Raw genomic sequence first — 15,155 nt, forward strand, 5'->3', positions numbered from 1 at the left:
GTCAGAATGCATGCATGGAAGATATTAAGAAGCACTCTGACCCGTTGGACCCGTTGGTAAATGCGGGACAGCATATTTAATGCACATTATTGTTTTTTTCTCCATTCATTCATGCAGCATATATGCAAAGGAGAAAGAAATACGTTTGTCTCGGTACGTTCATGATCTCAGGAATCGCAGTAGAGAAAACTATTTGAATTTATATCGCACCTTACATGACCGCCTTACCGCTGAGGGAAGATGTTTTGTTTTTGCTTGCTTTGGTCCTTTTATTGGGGTTTCAGAGAAACATGAGACAATTTCAACATAAGGTAGGTAAAATGATCAGGGGTGAGATTAGCAGGGCGGCACGGTGGCGCAGTGGTTAGCACTGCCGCCTCACGGCGCCGAGGAGCGGGTTTCGATCCGGGCCCCGGGTCACTGTCCGTGTTGAGTTTGCACCTTCTCCCCGTGTCTGCGTGGGTCTCACCCCAACAACCCATCAGCCATGATCCGAATGGAATGACGGAGAAAGCGTGATGGTGGATGGCCTACTCCTGCTCCCAGTTATCATGATCTTATAACGCGGGAAATGCAAAGACAATTTGACAATAGACAATAGAACATTACAGCGCAGTACAGGCCCTTCGGCCCTGGATGTTGCGCTGACCTGTGAACCAAATCAAAAGCACATCTATACTATTCCATTATCATCCATATGTTTAAATGCCCTTAATGTTGGCGAGTCCACTACTGTTGCAGGCAGGGCATTCCATGCCCTTACTACTCTCTGAGTAAAGAACCTACCTCTGACATCTCCCCTCAATTTAAAGCTATGTCCCTCGTGCTAGCCATCACCATCCAAGGAAAAAGGCTCTCACTGTCCACCCTATCTAATCCTCTGATCATCTTGTATGCCTCTATTAAGTCACCTCTTAACCTTCTTCTCTCTAACGAAAACAGCCTTAAGTCCCTCAGCCTTTCCTCATAAGATCTTCCCTCCATACCAGGCAATATCCTGGAAATTTCCTCTGCACCCTTTCCAGTGCTTCCACATCCTTCCTGTAATGTGGCGACCAGAACTGCATGCAATACTCCAAATGTGGCGGCACCAGAGTTTTGTACAGCTGCAACATGACCTCATGGCTCCGAAACTCAATCCTTCTACTAATAAAAGCTAACACACCATATGCCTTCTTAACAACCCTATCAATCTGGGTGGCAACTTTCAGGGATCTATGTACATGGACACCGAGATCTCTCTGCTCATCCACACTACCAAGAATCTTACCATTAGCCCAGTACCCTGTATTCCTGTTACTCCTTCCAAAATGAATCACCTCACACATTTCTGCATCAAACTCCATTTGCCACCTCTCAGCCCAGCTCTGCGCCTTATCGATGTCTGCGCCGGTGGTTAGCATTGCTGCCTACGCTGCTGAGGACCCAGGTTCGAATCCCGGCCCTGGTTAACTGTCCGTGTGGAGTTTGCACATTCTCCCCGTGTCTGCATGGGTTCACCCCCACAACGCAAAGATGTGCAGGGTAGGTGGATTGGCCACGCTAAATTGCCCCTTAATTGAAAAAAAAAGTGGGGACTCTCAATTTTTTTTTAAAATCTATCTCCGCGCAGCAGGCTCCCACAAACAGGGTAGGTGCATTCGGCACACTAAATTGCCCCTTAATTGGAAAAGTAATTGAAAGAGGAGTGACATTAGCTTACTTGTTTCAGCTGGAGTTGGTTCGATGGTGGAGAAGCTAAAATAATTTTCAATGGTTCAATGTGCATATTATCAATATTATAGCAAAGTGGTTCAGTTCGTAGGAGCAATCTGCCTGGAAATGCCCAGGGTAGGGGACAAAGAACCCACCCACTGACTACTGCCAGTCTTTTAAATGGCTGCCCTTCCCTCACAGGCACTTTACCGAGCAGACGACATTCAGCTCTGAAGCACTTTAAGGAGCAGGCCATTGAAAATCCCCAATGTTCTGTTGAGCTACTCCAGGAATAGACAAAAGAAAAAAACACCACTTGAACATTCACACATGGCCTGGAGAAGATTAATTCCTCAACCAGCATCACAAAACAAGTTATCTGGTCATGATCACGTTGTTATTTGTGGGAGCCTGCTGCGCACAAATTGTCTGTTGCATTTCCCGCGTTATACGATCGTGACAACTGGGAGCAAGAGTAGGCCATCCACCATCACGCTTTCTCCGTCATTCCATAAAGATCATGGCTGATCAAATCGAGGCCTAAACTCCACTTTTCTGCCTGCCCCCTCATAACTCTTGACTCTGAAGGTCGATAAATCTGTCTCGCTCGGCCTGGAATATATTCCACTGATTCAGCCTCCGCTGCCTTCTGTGGAAGAGAATGCCAAAGACTAACAATACTCTGAGAGAGGAAATTCCCCCGCATCTCCATCTTAAATGGGAGAGCCCTTATTTTTTAAAATAGTAGTAAAAACACTTCATAAACATTTAATTGGCTGCAAAATGCTTGAGCCTGGCTTGGGTTTGTGAAAGGTGCTAGATTAATCATTATGGGTGAGTTATTGCCTGTTGAAGTCAGCTGGGTAAAATGTACAAATTCAAGAAAAAGGCCAGAATTGATCGACAATTTTATCCGAGTATACTTTTCAATACAGTCAATACAAGCAGAGAAGGTGAGGGACTTTCACGGCTCAAAAAGGATATTTTTTTCAATATGGCTCTCCCAACAGAGAACCTCATCCCTGGGAGCTCACTCTGTGTGTACCGATGCTTTGATATGAACTCCCAGCAGATGAAATTCTCTGCCAGGTACACAATAACAAAATGTTACCCTTGTCATTTCCTTTTTGATCCCTTGCAGTTTCAGCTTCAATTGTTTGATTTCAGTGCCCAGAGGTCCTAATGTTTGAAAAGTATACTTCAGTCTCTTCAAACCTGAAGATCGGATGCGTCGATGAAACGGGCATGCCAACTCTCTGTTCTGCCTCAAGTCCTGCTGTTTTCCAATCTCCGGAGCAGGTTTGAAATCCGTGACGATCTAATCAGCTGCAAAACTGCTGCCTGAGTCATTCAAAATGAGCATTAGAATAGAATAGAATAGAATAGTACAACACAGAACAGGCCCTTCGGCCCTCGATGTTGTGCCGAACAATGATCACCCTACTCAAACCCACGTAGTCACCCTGTACCCGTAACCCAACAACCCCCCCTTAACCTTACTTTTTAGGACACTACGGGCAATTTAGCATCGCCAATCCACCTAACCCGCACATCTTTGGACTTGTTCCAGGCTTGTCTCAATTGGTCAGATTTCTTCCAGAGCAAGCACACTCCAGCCGGAAACTGAAACAATTAACATTTTTAATCATGAATATTAAAATAACAATACGGCAAAAACAGCATGGCGGATTTTAAAACCAGAAAATGTCGGCATAGATACTTTCTTCCTGAAGGACAACGGGAACTCCATCAGTGATGTTTCTGTTTCTTGTGCCAGTCATCTTTTGTAGTATCGCAGGAGATGGTGGTGTGGTGGCAATGTCACCGGACTGATACTCCAGTGAGTTGGGCTCAGATCCCACCCGCCACAACACCTCCTGGAACTTAAATCCAATTAATCAAATCTGGAAGCTGGTCTCATTAATAGCGACCAAGAAACCATTGTCGATTGTTGTGTAATCCCACTGATTCACTAATAATAATCTTTATTGTTACAAGTAGGCTTACATTAACACTGCAATGAAGTTACTGTAAAAATCCCCGAGTCGCCACGTTCCGGTCCCTGTTCGGGAACACTGAGGGAGAATTCAGAATGTCCAATTCACTTAATAAGCACGCCTTTCGGGACTTGTGAGAAGAAACCGGAGCACCCGGAGGAAGCCCACGCAGACAAGGGGAGAACGTGCAGACTCCGCACAGGCAGTGACCCAAGTCGGAATTGAACCTGGGACCCTGGCGATGTGAAGCAGCAGTGCTAACCACTGTGCTCAGATGCCGCCTTTTGTACTCCTTATGGAAGGAAATCTGACGCTTACCCGTTCTGACCTGGCCCAGAGTGCAGAAGGAGGCCATTCAGCCCATCGGATCTGCACCAACCCTCTGAAAGTGCATCCTACTTAGGCCCATGCCCCCACCGTATCCCATAGCCCAACAACCCCAACTAAGGGGCAATTTAACATGGCCAATCCACCTACCCTGCACATCTTTGGACTGTGGGAGGAAACCGGAGCAACCGGAAGAAACCCACGAAGACGCGCAAAGAACGTACAAACTCAGCCTCAGGCTGGAATTGAACCCGGGCTACCAGCGCTGTGAGGCAGCAGTGCTAACCACTGTGCCATGGTGCCATCAACAAATGCTCGACTTGCCAGTGACACCCACGCCACATGAGTGAATTAATGACCAAGTTTGTCATGTGGGCCCAGAAAATAAGTGAGAGGGACAGACATCCATTTCATCATGTTGTGTGTTCACAGCACAACTGAGTACCTCCGAGAAACACCAATGTGAAAGATAACCATTTACTGTGAAGGCCTCCAGTGAAGCAATCACAGTGCAAGAGTCAACTGCATCTATCAGATAGGACAGTAAGAAGTCTTACAACACCAGGTTAAAGTTCAACAGATTTGTTTTGAATCATTAGCTTTTGGAGCGTAGCTCCTTCCTCGGGTGAATGAAGAGGTGGGTTCCAGAAACACATATATAGACAAAGTCAATGATGTAAGACGATACTTTGAATGCGAGTCTTTGCAGCTAATTAAGTCTTTACAGGTCCAGATGGAGAGCACAGAGAGAGGGATAGTCACAGGTTAAAGAGGTGTGGCTTGTCTCAAGCCAGGACAGTTGGTAGGATTCCGCAAGCCCAGGCTAGATGGTGGGGAGTGAATGTAATGCAACATGAATCCAAGGTCCCATTGACGCCGTGCTCAAGTGTACTTGGCCTGGGCTTGCGAAATTGTACCAACTTTCCTGGCTTGAGACAATTCACATGTCTTTAATCTCTGATTATCTCTCTTTCCAGTCGCTCTGTCTGAACCTGTAAAGACTTAATTACCTGCAAAGACTCACATTCAAAATATTGTCTTGCATCATTGACTTTGTCCCTATATGTGTTTCTGGAACCCACCTCTTCATTCACCTGAGGAAAGAGCTGTGCTCCGAAAGCTAGTGACTCCAAACAAATCTGTTGAACTTTAACTTGGTGTTGTAAGACTTCTTACTGTGCTCACCCCAGTCCAATGCTGGCATTTCCACATCAACTGTATGCTCACCCCAGTCCAACATTGGCATCGCCACATCATCATTTATAAGACCGCCAACTTCCACGGCCGACTGGCGTGTTGGGTCGAGGTCCAGCGACGAACAGGTTACTAAATGTGCAGATTAGAATTTTGTGCAAACCTATTAGCCAACACACACACACAACAACTCTGAAAGAATTTTAACCCAGTCGCTCTCCTCCAAATGCGTGCACCACTTCAGGTATTTGGAGAAACTGGAGAGGCCCTGAGAGCAGGGAAAGCGAAGAGCAGTGTTGTGACAGCACAAAGAAGTTAGAACTGTTTCTATTGGCTGGCCAGTCAGTAAGCAGAAGACACAGATGTTAAGATAATTGAAAAAAGTTACCTGGGGCGGGGAAAGAGAAGGAACATTTATTTCAGGCAACAATTCATTTTATGCACGGCCTGCGAGGGTGGTGGAAGTCGACCCAGCAGTAACTTTCAACAGGAACAGAACAGTTACTGAGAAAAGAAAAATTAGCAGGGCTCTGGAGATAGAGCAAGTGAGTGGTATGAATGAGATGGCTCGTTGGAAGAGCTGGCACAGGCATGATTGGTCACAGGGCCTCCTACTGTACCGTAAGATTCTATAAAATAATGCAACCCCCGACACTCTCTGTTGAGATCGTCAGGATCCTTCAAGAAACAAATGAATTTTTAAAAAAATAGATGGGTATATGAACAAATTTTCCAGCTTGATTTTTTAAAAAACCGTTTTGGTAAACTTACTTCATTCATTCCGAGATGTAAATATTGCCATTTGTTCTGCTCCAAAATACCATTGCAGCTTTTTTTGTTCCTCCCTCCGCTGGTATGTTATTTCAAAGCAGGATTCAAAAGGTCACCATGATTTACTTGGTGCTGCCGCAGTGATACATGTCTGCGCATTGACTGGCTCCACAATGCGGAAGGGTTAAGCAACCCCGGCCACGCTGACGACTGACAGAGATTAATGACACCTCGTTTTCTCAGACAGTTTGAAGTGGCCAGTTTTGGCCTTTTGATTCACAGATGGAGCATCAATGGCAGCAGTTTAAATTTTAAATTGACTAAGCTATAAAGCTGCTCTGTACTGATGTACTCAATCATTAACTGAGTGCCTGTCCCAAGCAATCAAAAAAAAACTGGACTGTACAGAGGTATGCTTCAAATGAATTAACGCCTATCCAATAAATACTTGTAATTGTGCTGACTTTGATCGTCGGGAAATTCGACTCCCCCTACCTCTTCCTCTAGGGTGCATTTTACTGAAGATTTAATACTGTTACTTTGGAAAGATATCATGTCGCTTCTTGTCCTGCATCAACTTTATTTAATACTACTCAAGACCCATTTCTACACTGATGAATTGTTTGACGGTCAGCAATATAATATTCAGAGTTCTGTAATAGTAATTTCCAACAAAAAGTGATCATGCCGAATAAATTTGTGTAATTGCTAATGTTATAAATATGATATAGTTGTATCCATTAAACCAGATAGTCTAATGGAAAGAAATTCCCCTCTCCACAACATTAATAAATGAATAGCTCAACTCTTGTGCCTCAAATTGGTGGAGTGTTGTGTTGGAAAACCAGTAAGGCATGTTTCAGGAAAGGTCAAGCCTAATGTCAGTGCCAAGATTCTCATGTTGCTGTTCGAGCCTGGATTATGATTTTTCGGATCCAACAAAAAGATCAAAATAGTGGTTCAAGTGGTAGTGTGACATCTAATTGTATGGTGCCTATCCTTACAGGAAATTGGTGCTTTTAAGCTAAGTAACTCACACTTTTAAAACATACTCAGAATAGTTACTGTGCTAAAATATTTATTAAATGCCATTTCTGGAGATGAGGCGATGCAATGGATTAACACATTCTCCTTCCTCTCCGGGGACCTGGGTTTGAATCTGTGATGAAAGGAAGTTCCCACACGGCCTTCAAATGTCTTACCGTCAAATGGGCCTGGGCTTAGTGCAACAACAACTGCGATAACTTGCATTGATACAGCGACATTAAAGGTGCTTCATAGGGGGTATTATCAAACAAACTTTGACTGTGTGTCACAGAAGGAGATACTAAGACAGGTGTCCAAAAGCTTGCTGAAATATTGAGAGAGGTTTTGATCTTAAGGAGTGTCATAAAGGAGGAGAAAAAATAGAGCTACCCACATGAATATGATCCTCACAAACTCATATGTGATTTAGCATTTATCAATGCCAAATAACCCACAGAATTTCTAGTGCGGAAAGTAGTAAGTCATGCTGGTGTAAGAAGGAATGTTTGTTTTACATTCAGTCGGAGGCACATGGTTACAACAAAGTGGAGGGAGCTTTACTTACTATCTATCTATACTATATACCTACTATACTTACTATATGCTATATACTGATTATTCCCCTATCCTATATCTGATTTGGGATTGCTCAATGCTGATATTGGATTCCAATATAGAAAATTACATTATTCTTTAGCATGACGATTCTTCTTCTTATTAAGTGCAAATAGTCATTAAAAAAGAAAATCTGAAAATCTGATTGCTACCAGTGCATTATTTAATGGGGCAAAATCATGGGATGAATAGATACCTTGTGATATTATCTCATGGAGAGATAAAGGAGGTTTACGGATCTGATCAGGTCGGACCTCAATTTAGACCTGATCACCTGAAATGCATATTTTTAAATTTTGATGCGAATATAATTGTTTAATCTTCTGATAACTTCAGCATTCAGATGACAGTACAACTCCGCACAGAACACCAGCAGTGACGATCTCGCCCCATAGCACTGCCGTTCGTACAAACCTCTCACGCACTGAGCTCATGCTTAGGGCTCTGATACTTGTATGAATATGTTTAATCCACTATGGCCTGAAAATAATTGTGCCGTGCATGCTGTGAAAATGTAAAATGGATGCCGAAGCGCATGTAAACTGGAGACCACGTATTACACCCAATAGCAGAGGTTGCAGGCTAGGACTTACAGCAGGCCTATCAAAGAACCTTGGCTATTTCTCCTGTAAATTGTCCGCACCGACCCTCGGAAATAGCACCCTCACCAGGCTCCCGCTCGATCCCTGCAACCCCCCGTACCCCCACTTAACCCGCACATCCCTGGATACTTAGGGGCAAATTAACAGGTCCAATCCACCTAACCTGTACATCATTGGACTGTGGGAGGAAACTGGAGCACCCGGAGGAAATCACGTAGACACGGGGAGAAAGTGCAAACTCCACACAAACAGTCATCCAAGGCTGGAACTGAACCCTGGTCCCTGGCACTGTGAGGAAGCAGTGCCAACCACTGTGCCAGCATGCCGCCCCAGGAATGAAATGCTTGAATCAGTAATGATGACCATTTAACTAACCGAGTATCGTAAAAGTCCATCTGGTTCACTAATATCCTTTCAGGAAGAAAATCCGCCCTCTTTAGCTGGTCTGGCCTACATGTGATTCGAGACCAACAGCAATGTAGTTGACTCTTAACTTCTGCCCTCTGAAATAACATTTATTAGAATTCACGAGGAGGTAGATGAGATATCAAACTATTTCAAATGGAACAGAGAAGTATCAAGTAATTTAATTCAAACGTTTGTTTAAAAGCAAAGGATTATGATGGAGTTTAAAATAATATGTCCTTTTGTTACAAAGATTTGAGGGATCAACATTAAAATTGCGATGTAAAGAGTAATAGAGAACAGAGGACTTTCTTTACTCAAAGTTTTGTTTTGAATATTGCCTCATTCTATGCTGCAATAGAAGAACATAAGAACAAGAGATAGAACAAAGAACAAAGAAAATTACAGTACAGGAACAGGCCCTTCGGCCCTCTCAACCTGCGCCGATCCAGATCCTTTATCTAAACCTGTCGCCTATTTTCCAAGGATCTACTTCCCTCTATTCCCCGCCCGTTCATACATCTGTCTAGATGCATATTAAATGATGCTATCATGTCCGCCTCTAAGACCTCCGCTGGCAAAGCGTTCCAGGCACCCACCACCCTCTGCGTAAAAAACTTTCCACGTACATCTCCCTTAAATTTTCCCCCTCTCACTTTGAAATCGTGACCCCTTGTAATTGACACCCCAACTCTTGGAAAAAACTTGTTGCTATCCACCCTGTCCATACCTCTCATAATTTTGTACACCTCAATCAGGTCCCCCCTCAACCTCCATCTTTCCACAAAAACAATCCTAATCTACTCAACCTTTCTTCATAGCTAGCACCCTCCATACCACGCAACATCCTGGTGAACCTCCTCTGCACCCTCTCTAAAGCATCCACATCCTTATGGTAATATGGCGACCAGAACTGCACGCAGTATTCCAAATGTGGCCGAACCAAAGTCCTATACAACTGTAACATGACCTGCCGACTCTTGTACTCAATACCCCATTCAATGAAGGCAAGCATGCTGTATGCCTTCTTGACCACTCTGTCGACCTGCGTTGTCACTTCAGGGTACAATGGACCTGAACTCACAGATCTCTGTGTACATCAATTTTCCCCAGGGCTCTTCCATTGACCATATAGTCCGCTCTTCCAAAATGTATCACCTCATATTTGCCTGGATTGAACTCCATCTACCATTTCTCTGCCCAACTCTCCAATCTATCTATATTTTGCTATATTCTCTGACAGTCCTCCTCGCTATCTGCAACTCCACCAATCTTAGTATCATCTGCAAACTTGCTAAACAGACCACCTATACCTTCGTCCAGATCCTTTATGTATATCAAGAACAACAGTGGTCCGAGCACGGATCACTGTGGAGTCACCTTTCTCCATTTTGAGATACTCCCTTCCACCACTACTCTCTGTCTTCTGTTGCCCAGCCAGTTCTTTATCCATCTAGCTAGTACACCCTGAACCCCATACAACTTCACTTTTTTCATCAACCTGTCATGGGAAACTTTATCAAATGCCTGACTGAAGTCCATGTATATGACATCTACAGCCCTTCCCTCACCAATTAACTTTGTCACTTCCTCAAAGAATTCTATTAGGTTTGTAAGACATGACCTTCCCTGCGCAAAACTATGCTGCCTATCACTGATAAGTCTATTTTCTTCCAAATGTGAATAGATCCTATCCCTCAGTAACTTCTCCTACAGTTTGCCTACCACTGACGTCAAGCTCACAGGTCTATGATTCCCTGGATTATCCCTGCTACCCTTCTTAAACAAAGGGACAACATTAGCAATTCTACAGTCCTCCAGGACCTCACCCGTGCTCAAGGATGCTGCAAAGATATCTGTTAAGGCCCCAGTTATTTCGTCCCTCACTTCCCTCAGTAACCTGGGATACATCCCATCCGGACCTGGGGACACGTCCACCTTAATGCCTTTCAGAATACCCAAAACTTCCCCCTTCCTTATGCCGACTTCACCTAGAGTATTTAAACATCCATCCCTCGCCTCAACATCCGTCATGTCCTCTCCTTGGTGAATACCGATGCAAAGTACTCATTAAGAATCTCGCCCATAGGGCAGCACGGTGGCCTAGTGGTTAGCACAACCACCTCACGGCGCTGAGGTCCCAGGTTCGATCCCGGCTCTGGGTCACTGTCCGTGTGGAGTTTGCACATTCTCCCCGTGTCTGCGTGGGTTTCGCCCCCACAACCCAAAAATGTGCAGAGTAGGTGGATTGCCACACTCAATTGCCCCTTAATAGAAAAAATAATTGGGTAATCTAAATTTATTTTTTAAAAAAGAATCTCACCCATTTCCTCTGACTCCACGCATAAATTCCCTCTTTTGTCTTTGAGTGGGCCAATCCTTTCTCTAGTTACCCTCTTGCTCCTTATATACGAATAAAAGGCTTTGGGATTTTCCTTAACCTTGTTAGCGAAAGATATTTCATGACCCCTTTTAGCCCTCTTTATTGCGCGTTTGAGATTTGTCCTACTTTCCCGGTATTCCTCCAAAGCTTCATCAGTTGTAAGTCGCCTAGATCTTATGTATGCTTCCTTTTTCATCTTAGGTAGTCTCACAATTCCACCCGTCATCCATGGTTCCCTAATCGTGCCATTTCTATCCCTCATTTTCACAGGGGCATGTCTGTCCTGCACTCTAATCAACCTTTCCTTAAAAGACTCCCACATTTCAAATGTGGATTTACCCTTAAACAGCTGTTCCTAATCCACATTCCCTAGCTCCTGCCGAATTTAGTTGTACTTGGCCTTTCCCCAATTTAGCACTCTTCCTTTAGGACCACTCTCGTCTTTGTCCATGAGTATTCTAAAACTTACGGAATTGTGATCGCTATTCCCAAAGTAATCACTGACTGAAACTTCAGCCACCTGGCCGGGATCATTCCCCAATACCAGGTCCAGTATGGCCCCTTCCCGAGTTGGACTATTTACACACTGCTCTAAAAAACTCTCCTGGATGCTCCTTACAAATTCTGCTCCACCTACACCTCCAACACTATATGAGTCCCATTCAATGTTGGGGAAGTTAAAATCTCCCATCACAACCACCATATTGTTCCTACATTTTAGTATAATCTGTCTACATATTTGTACCTCTACTTCACCCTCGCTTTTGGGAGGCCTGCAATAAAGTCCCAACAATGTTATTGCACCCTTCCTATTTCTTAGCTCTACCCATATTGCCTCAGTGCTTGAATCCTCCATAGTGCCCTCCTTAATCACAGCTGTGATATCATCTCTGACCAGTAATGCAACTCCTCCACCCCTTTTACCTCCCTCTCTATCCCTCCTGAAGCATCTATACCCTGGGATATTTAGTTGCCAGTCTTGCCCTTCCCTCAACCAAGTCTCAATAATACCAATAACATCATATTCCCAGGTATTAATCCAAGCCCTAAATTCATCTGCCTTACCTGCTATGCTTCTCGCATTAAAACAAATGCACCTCAGACCACCTGCCCCTTTGCATTCATCATATCTTCCCTGTCTACTCTTCCACTTAGTCACAATGAGTTTATTATCGAGCACCTTACTGGCTTTAGTTGCTGCCTCTTTACTGACCTCTAACTTCATAATCTGGTTCCCATCCTGCACCCTAATCAACCTTTCCTTAAAAGACTCCCACATTTCAAATGTGGATTTACCCTTAAACAGCTGCTCCCAATCCACATTCACTCGCTCCTGCCAAATTTTGTTATACTTGGCCTTTCCCCAATATAGCACTCTACTATTCTGCCATTCTGCTCCTCGGGCAGGATTTTCCAGCCGTCTCCACCGGCGGGGGGACCAGGGCATCCTTCCGCCGGCCAACGTTGGGCCATCTTCGCTGCCGCAGCACACACCACAAGGAGGGGCGGAAAATACCGCACCTTGAGACTATTCTGCCATTCAGAGAGATCAGGGCTGATCTGTCGCTTAAAATCACCCATGCCCCTTTGTTTTCATATAATTTAATACTCTGGTCCATAAATTATCTATCAGTCTGTCAACATTTCTGGTTCTAAACCCTTTGTTTTCAAATTCTTTCTCAAAACCTACTTCCATGTTTATTGTAGACCCTAAGGAAATTTGGCATGTCCACATTGGGATTGGATTGGATTGGATTGGATTTGTTTATTGTCACGTGTACCGAGGTACAGTGAAAAGTATTTTTCTGCAAGCAGCTCAACAGATCATTCAGTACATGGGAAGGAAAGGGAATTAAACAGAATTCAAGAAAATACATGAGAATACATAATAGGGCAACACAATATATACAATGTAACTACATAAGCATTGGCATCGGATGAAGCATACATGGGTGTAGTGTTAATGAGGTCAGTCCATAAGAGGGTCATTTAGGAGTCTGGTGACAGTGGGGAAGAAGCTGTTTTTGAGTCTGTTCGTGCGTGTTCTCAGACTTCTGAATCTCCTGCCCGATGGAAGAAGTTGGAAAAGTGAGTAAGCCGGGTGGGAGGGATCCTTGATTATGCTGCCTGCTTTCCCCCGGCAGTGGGAGGTGTAGATGGAATCAATGGATGGGAGGCAGGTTCGTGTGATGGACTGGGCGGTATTCACATTGACTCTTACCAACTTTTACAGGTTTACCATAGAAATCATCCTACTGGCTGTATCACAGCCTGGTATGAACATAGAACATAGAACATTACAGCGCAGTACAGGCCCTTTGGCCCTCGATGTTGCGCCGACCTGCGAAACCCCTGTTAAGCCCATCTACACTATTCCCTTATCATCCAAATGTCTATCCAATGACCATTTGAATGCCCTTAGTGTTGGCGAGTCCACTATTGTTGCAAGCAGGGCATTCCACGCCCTTACTACTCTCTGAGTAACAAATATACCTCTGACATCTGTCCTATATCTATCTCCCCTCAATTTAAAGCTATGTCCCCTCGTGCTAGACATCACCATCCGAAGAAATAGGCTCTCACTGTCCACCCTATCTAATCCTCTGATCATCTTGTATGCCTCAATGAAGTCACCTCTTAACCTTCTTCTCTCTAACGAAAACAGCCTCAAGTCCCTCAGCCTTTCCCGTAAGACCGTACCAAGACCAGCCAAGACCGTAAGAAACTTCAGAGAGTCGTGAACACAGCCCAGTCCATCATACAAACCCGCGTCCCATCCATTGACTCTGACTACACCTCCCGTTGCCTTGAAAAAGTGGGCAGCATAATCAAAGACCCTCCCACCCGGCCTACTTTACTCTCCTCTACTCTTCGAACTTCTTCCATCGGGCAGGAGATAGAGAAGTCTGAGAACACGCACTAACAGATTCAAAAACAGCTTCTTCCCCGCTGTTACCAGACACCTAGACGAACCTCTTATGGACTGATCTGATCTCTTCACATGTCTTCTCTACCAAGTAGACCGATGCCTCTATGTATTTACATTGTGTATTTTATTTGCCCTATAATGTATTTTCTTTTCATGTTCTGAATGATCTGTCTGAGCTGCCCACAGAACAATACTTTTCACTGTACCTCAGCACACGTGGCAATAAACAAATCGAATCCAATCCAATCTTGCCTCAACCACCTCCCAATTCCTCTTTTGTGGCCAATTGTATTTTTGAAAACATCTGGAGCTACCAAAGGTGTTCAAAAAGTGACAGTTGCTGTTTATGAAAATGAGGCCAATGTCTGAATTAGTTGTACAATGACTCTTAAAAAAAACTTAGCAAATAGTCTTTCTTCTTAAATAAAAGTACAACATAAACCGAATATTTTAATGAAAATTGTCACCACCCTCCTTTACCAGTGTAGGAAAGGGCTCAATACTGTAATCTAGAAGAAGACGTTCCTGTTTGTGGCCTAGTCCGATGTTAGAGGGTCAGCTCTCATAATATTGTTTCCTGGCCCAGCTAAATGAATGAACATGAAGTGACCCAGTGACAGCCTCACCCTGTTCGGAATGGTACGAAGGTCAGCAGCAGAAGTTTGTCCATAATTATTTGCTTGTTTGCGTGGGATATCTGCTTATAGGCAGGAACAAGGATAGTTTTCCTCAGCATTTGTGTAAAAGTGGATACCCCACTGTATTTTCTGTCTGCTGTCTGGTTCCACAGCAAAGAAATTAACACTGAAGGTCTGGTAATATTCCACACAGTACAAGGATGAGCGAAATGCTCATAGATGAAGCAAAAGATAAAGGACTCACTTTCGGCACAATATTATCATGGACAGGTGATGAAGTGGTGTATTTTAGTGAGATTTATATTCCTGCCAAACAATTATTTTTGGTGTAGACAAAGCAGTGCTTCAGGAACAGATTGCTAACAAAAGCAGTTAAAGTTGCTTCAATTAACTCTTGCACAAAAGAACTGGATAAATGCCTGTTACTGATGGGGCATAAGGTTGCCAGAGGAGTATAGATGGAGCAAATTAATGGGTCTGGTGCTGCAGGAATTTTGCAATTGTCATCTGTGGAGAGGAACTGGCAGGGAGAATAATTGAGATAAGGATTGAAACAGAGGCAGCTAAGGGAGG

This window comes from Scyliorhinus canicula, chromosome 9, assembly GCF_902713615.1.
Source record: "Scyliorhinus canicula chromosome 9, sScyCan1.1, whole genome shotgun sequence".
NCBI classification, from domain to species: Eukaryota; Metazoa; Chordata; class Chondrichthyes; order Carcharhiniformes; family Scyliorhinidae; genus Scyliorhinus; species Scyliorhinus canicula.